Source organism: Pongo pygmaeus, chromosome 16 (assembly GCF_028885625.2).
Source record: "Pongo pygmaeus isolate AG05252 chromosome 16, NHGRI_mPonPyg2-v2.0_pri, whole genome shotgun sequence".
Lineage (NCBI taxonomy): Eukaryota > Metazoa > Chordata > Mammalia > Primates > Hominidae > Pongo > Pongo pygmaeus.
Window position 1 is genome coordinate 23689330 of NC_072389.2, and position 6343 is coordinate 23695672.

Consider the following 6343-nt stretch of genomic DNA (forward strand, 5'->3'; position numbering starts at 1 on the left):
CTATATTTATAGTAACATGTTACTGCAGCAATAAAAACAACTAATGCACCCACGAAAAAGGTGGTAGATCTAAAAGCCTCATGGATAAAACTCTGAGGTTGCTAATGCACCCACATGCTTGTTTAAAAGGAAGGCTAGACTACGTTGGCACTGACATGCTTGCCTTTGTGTTCAGGTCTCTCTCTCCCTTCTACATGCCCCATCTGGACTTTCAGCTCAGTTAATTCGCATTCACAAGCAGATGTGTCACTCAACATCAAGTGTGATTCAATTCAAATCACCAGAGATGTGAAACATTTGTGTAGTGCTCCAAAATCCCTCCAAGGACTCGGTTGATAAAAATCTGGTACTTCTGGCTAAGTGATATTTGAGTTTGAGTGCCCCAGTAAATAAGCACCCATTTTTTCCCATTCAAGTTTGGAACCAGTGGAGAGACACAGATAGAAATGTCAGCTTCATCGTTGGTAGAAATGGACTGCAAATATGGCTTGAGCTCTCAGTCAAAAGCTGTTGCTAAAGACTGCTGGCTTTCTACTCCCATAGAACTTGTGGGCCTACTCACCAAGAAAAAGCTTGATCCATAGATTAGAAACCCTTACCCAGGACTGATGTCTCACACTGGCTTGGGACAGAGAAGGGAGAAAGACAGACAAAGCCCCAGTAATTGATCTTTTAAAATAAATTAGTTACAGCCAATTGAGAAAATTGGATAAAAATAAATCAATCTCATTTGAAATGAGATCTCCAGATTTTCAGAATTTCCTTTTAATTCTTGTCATTTCGATTTGGGTCTACACCACCAATGAGGGAAATGTTTTTAAAAGTTTTAATAAACACATAAAATGTCATGGTTAGTGATTGCCTGGGGCCGACATATAGTCAGTAAAGGAATTTACCAAGACAGTAATGAGTCTGGAAAGGCAGATTTATTTAAAGAAAAGGGGAGATATACTGCCAGCAAGCAATGGGCAATACAGCAGAGGGAAGGCTGTCTGCTGTCTGCAAAGAGGCAGGGATTGGAGGGGAGTTTTTTAGGTCGTGCTACTTGGGCTTAATGTTTGCCGACAGGATGCGTGGTGCAGGTGGGCTGTGATTTGGATGCTTGTAACAGGATGCCTGTGTGCTAGTGAGCCATTTGCAGTTGACCCTACTTCTCAGAACATTTGTTCCTCTCTACCCCCTATTTCTGTTTCTGCCAGCTAAGCCCATTTTTTCAGTTTCCTTTCAACTCCTTAGGGCTCCACAAATTGCACATATTTATGGGGAACAATGTGATGTTTCAATACATGTATACATTACATAATGAACAAATTAGGGTAATTAGCATGTTCACCACCTCAAAAATTTATCATTTCTTTGTAGTGGGAACATTCGAGATCCTCTCTTCTGGCTAAATTGAGATATACAATGTCTCGCTGTTTACTATAGTTACTCTACTGTGCAATAGGACACCAAAAATCATCCTTCCTTGCTAGTTGTAACTTTCTTGACTAACCTCTCCCAATCTCTACCTGCCCCCTGCCCTCCCCAGTCTCTGGTAACCACTGTTCTATTGCCCACTTTTATGATATCAAGTTTTTTTTTGGATTCCATATATGAATGAGATTATGTGATATTTGTCTTTCTGTGCCTGGATTATTTCACTTAACATAATATCCTCTAGATTCATCCATGTCACAAATAACAGCACTTCCTTCTTTTTATGGCTGCATAGTATTTCATTGCGTATATATACCACATTTTCTTTATCCATTCATTCATTGTTGGACACTTAAGTTGATTCCATACCTTGGCTATTGTGAATAGTGCTACAATAAACACGTGAGTGAGGATATCTCTGTGATATACTGATTTCATTTCCTCTGAATATATAATCAGTCATGGGATTGCTGGATCATATGGTAGTTCTATTTTTAAAATTTTGAGGAACTCCATACTATTTTTCACAAACACTGAACTAATTTACATTCTCACTAATAACATATAAGGGTTCCCTTTTCTCCACATCCTCAGAAACACTTGTCTTTTGTCTTTGTGATAATAATCATTTTATGTGGAATGAGGTGATATAGTGGTTTTGATTTGTATTTCTCTGATGATTAGTGATGTTAAGCATTTTTTCATACACCTGGGTTGGTATTTATGTCTTCTATTGAGAAATGTCCATTAAGGCCTTTTGCCCATTTTTAAATCAAATTACTTGTTTTGGGTTTTTTTGCTATTGAGTTGTTTGAATTCCGTATATATTCTAAATATTATTTCCTTGTCCAGCTGTCTAGTTTGCAAATATTTTCTCCCATTCTACAGGTTGTCTCTTTACTCTTGATTGTTCTCTTTGATGTACATAAGCTTTTTAGTTTAATATAATCCCATTTGTCTATTTTTGCTTTTATTGTCTGTGCTTTTGAGGTCATATTTTAAAAATCCTTACCCAGTCCAACGTCATGAAGTATTTTCTCTGTTTTCTTCTATCAGTTTCATATTTTCAAGTCTTACATTTAAGTCTTTATTTTTAGTTGGATTTTGTACACGGTGAGAGATAGGGGTCCAGTTTTATTCTTCTGCATATAGACATCCAATTTTCCCAGCATCATTTATTGAAGACACTGTCCCTTCCCCAGTGTGTATTCTTGGCACCCTTGTTGAAAATCAGTTGGCTGTAGGTATGTGGACTTATTTCTGGACTCTCTAATCTGTGCCATTGATCTACGTGTATTTTTACACCAATGTCGTGCTGTTTTAGTTACTATCACTTTGTGGTATATTTTGAAGTCAGGTAATGTGATGCCTCCAGTGTCTGTTTGTTTTTAATCAAGATTGCTTTGGGTGTTCAGAGTCTTTTTGTGATTCTATACAAGTTTTACGGTTTCTTTTTTTCTGTGAAGAATGTCACTGGAATTTTAACAGGGATTGTATTAAATCTGTGTATCACTTTGGATAGTAAGGACATTTTAACAATATGAATTTTTCCAATCCATGAGAACCTCCTTTTGCACCCTCTTTATTTCATTACTGTTTTATTTAATTAATTAATTTATTTATTTATTGAGACAGAGTCTTGCACTGTCGCCCAGGCTGGAGTGCAATGGCGCAATCTCAGCTCACTGCAACCCCCACCTCCTGGGTTCGAGTGATTCTCCTGCCTCAGCCTCCCAAGTAGCTGGGATTACAATTGCCTGCCACCACACCCAGCTAATTTTTTGTATTTTTAGTAGAGATGGGGTTTCAGTATGTTGGCCAGGCTGGTCTTGAATTCCTGACCTCGTGATCCACCTGCCTCAGCCTCCCAAAGTGCTGGGATTACAGGCGTGAGCCACCATGCCCGGCCATTAATGTTTTATAATTTTTAATGTAAAGATCTTTTACTTTCTTGGTTAAATTTATTCCTGAGTATCTTACTTTTTGGTAGCTATTGTAAATATAGCTATTGTAAATTCAAATGATTTCATTAAATTTTTTATCTGTATTCTTCTGTATCTCACAAGTTTCCCTAAGATCACTACTTTGAATTCTTTTTCAGGCATTTTGTAAGTTTCCTTTTCTTTGGGGTTACTGGAGAATTGTATTCCTTTGAAGGTGTCATGTTTCTTTGCTTTCTCAAGTTTCTTGTGTATCTACTTTGCTTTGTTTTTTGCTTGTTTGTTTGAGATGGAATCTGGTTCTGTCACCCAGGCTGGAGTGCAGTGGTGTGATCTCAGCTCACTGCAACCTCCACTTCTCAGGTTCAAGCGATTCTCCTGCCTCACCTCCCAAGTAGCTGGGATTACAGGTGTGTGCCACCACACCTGGCTGATTTTTGTATTTTTCATAGAGACAGGGTTACACCATGTTGGCCAGGCTTGTCTTAAACTCCTGACTTCAAGTTATCTGCCTGCCCCCGCCTCTCAAAGTGCTGGGATTACAGGCGTGAGCCACCACACCCAGCCTTGTGTATCTACTTTGATATCCGTGCATCTACTGAATCTGTTTTTGCTTCTAATTTTACAGAGTAGCTTTTATAAGGAAAGACTTTTTCCTAAAAATGTGTCCTAGGGTGTCAGCTGAGTAGTGTGAATTCACATTGGTTCTGGGTGGACACAGTAGTTGGGTCTCCATACAGTTTCATCAGCTGTAATCCATGTAGTAATATCTGTGAACGCCTCAATGGCCTAGGCTGCAGGAGTTTAGAGCAGTAGTGGTGCAGCTTTGCCAGAGAAAGGGTCACCAGGCTGGTTCTCAAGCTGGAGGTACATGCACAACTGTGCAGGATCACCTGTTCTTTGCAGGGAAGGGTGCCATGTGGACTTGGATGCAAGAGTCACCACCATTTCACTGGGCCTAGGTTCTAAATAGCTGGGGTTATGGTGCTGCAGTCATCTGTGTGAGCATGTAAGAATGATAGTGGAGCCTCAGGGATGGAAAGATCAGTGGTTACTGTTCCCCAGAGTAGAGCACACTCTAGCAGTGGCTCCAGTTTCAGGGTGGCACTGTGCCATAACAGCCTGGGTCATGGCAGGTGGGCAGTGCACAATGTGAGCTCCTACTATGAAGCAATGCAGCTGTGGGAACTCCAGGCAGCTCCCTGAAACTGGGCTCAGGGCCTGTGAGGACTGCCGCATTCTCCTGTAGCAAGGACTACATGTGTCTGCAGTGGTAATAGGGGCTACTGGGGGCTCCCTGCTTACCCGACAGGGGAGATGGAGTAGTAGAGGCAGAGTACTTCGCCCTCCTCCCTATGCTGCCATCTTGAGTTACTGTGTGCCACAGGCATTCTGCTATTCCCTTGCTATACTCCAGTGCTCTCCCTCAGACACTCTAGTCTAATTGTAGTTGTTTATTTGTTGTTTTGGTCTTTTTGTGTATGAGGAGGCAAGTGCCAAGTACCTCTAGTTAGCTTCTTACTGATAACTAGGAAATGTTTTGGATGGAAAATAGAATGGATTCTTTCTAGTGTTTATTTTTTGTCATTTTTTTTTTTTTTTTTTGAGACAGAGTCTCACTCTGTCACCCAGGCTGGAGTGCAGTGGCACGATCCTGGCTCATTGCAACCTCCGACTCAAGCAGTTCTCCTGCCTCAGCCTCCAAAGTAGCTGGGACTACAGGTATGCATCACCAAGCCCAGCTAAGTTTGTATTTTTCTAGAGACGGGGTTTCACTACATTGGCCAGGTTGGTCTTGAACTTTTACCCTAAAGTGATCCGCCTGCCTCAGCCTCCCAAAGTGCTAGGATTACAGGCATGAGCCAATGCGCCTGGCCTTATTTTCAAATTTCTAAAGCAAGATATTTGAATTTTTATTTTTAGTGTTGACTGATGTAAAATAAGAGTAGGGTTTTGTATATTTCTGTGTGATTTGCTGATGGGTCACCTATAGTATTCCATGACACTGAGGTAGAAATAACAACAGACCAGTTCAAGTAAGTCTACTCTTCCTATGTGACCTCCGAAAAATAATTTTACCTCGCTCAGCCTCAGTCCTCTCACTCGCAAAAGAGAAATAGCCGCACCTCAGCTGCCCAGAGACAGGGTGAAAGTCAGGTAAGATAATGAACATAAAAGCATTCTGAACTTTGAAGGAGCTTGCTGATATTATATTGTTTCTATGACTTCAGAAATTATTAAATACTTACCAAATTAGATCATGAATGTGATATGGCCTAAAAAGGTAGTATAAATGGAAGATATTTGATATACAAAATCTGTTGTCAATTAAAGAAATACTTAAGTTTTCCACAAAGGGTATTAAGAGACCATTAGTTTTAGAGTACACATTGGAATATTTTAACTTAAGAACATATTGTATTGGATAAAATAATTTTATTTTAGGACTTACATGATTGCTGCATGTCTTGTACCGAATGTTCTGCCCTTCACAATTCCTAAAGGAAAAAAGAAAGAAGAAATAATGATTTCATAGAAGAGGCAAGCATTAAAAAAAAAAAAGCAAATACAAGGCATTGGTTCCCTGTAAAACTTTTACTAGTGCATATTACCCCAAAGATTCAAAGTTTAATTCTAAGAAACTAATTTTCAAGGTTCGGGGGCCAAAAAGTCTTGTGGAAGTGTCATATTAAATAAGAATGAATTCTTTAGTTAATAGTAGTACTCACATGCAATTCTTACCCAAGGGTCCATATAACCACTACAATTAATGTACAATACGTGTGTGTCTCATGTGTGAATACATGTATTCTTTTCTATAATGAAAAGGGGAAAAGGTACATGTAGGAGCATTTGTGTAGCATGTCTCCACTAGGACATTTCTCTTCCGTTACTGAAGCAACTCAAGTTAGCAGGGCACTCGCTGTCTTCCTTTAATTAGTACAACAGTCTCTGTTAGAAATTTGCTGGAAGTAATGCTTCTT

General features: G+C 39.6%; 1 protein-coding gene across 1 annotated transcript in view; it reads right to left on the reverse strand.

The window, feature by feature from the left end:
• The window catches only part of LOC129028718 (E3 ubiquitin-protein ligase HERC2-like), a 150433-nt gene that overhangs the window by 92683 nt on the left and 51407 nt on the right, over positions 1-6343 (reverse strand). The window contains 1 exon segment of the mRNA XM_063652903.1: positions 5812-5857. The gene's annotated coding sequence lies outside the window, so the exon portion shown is untranslated.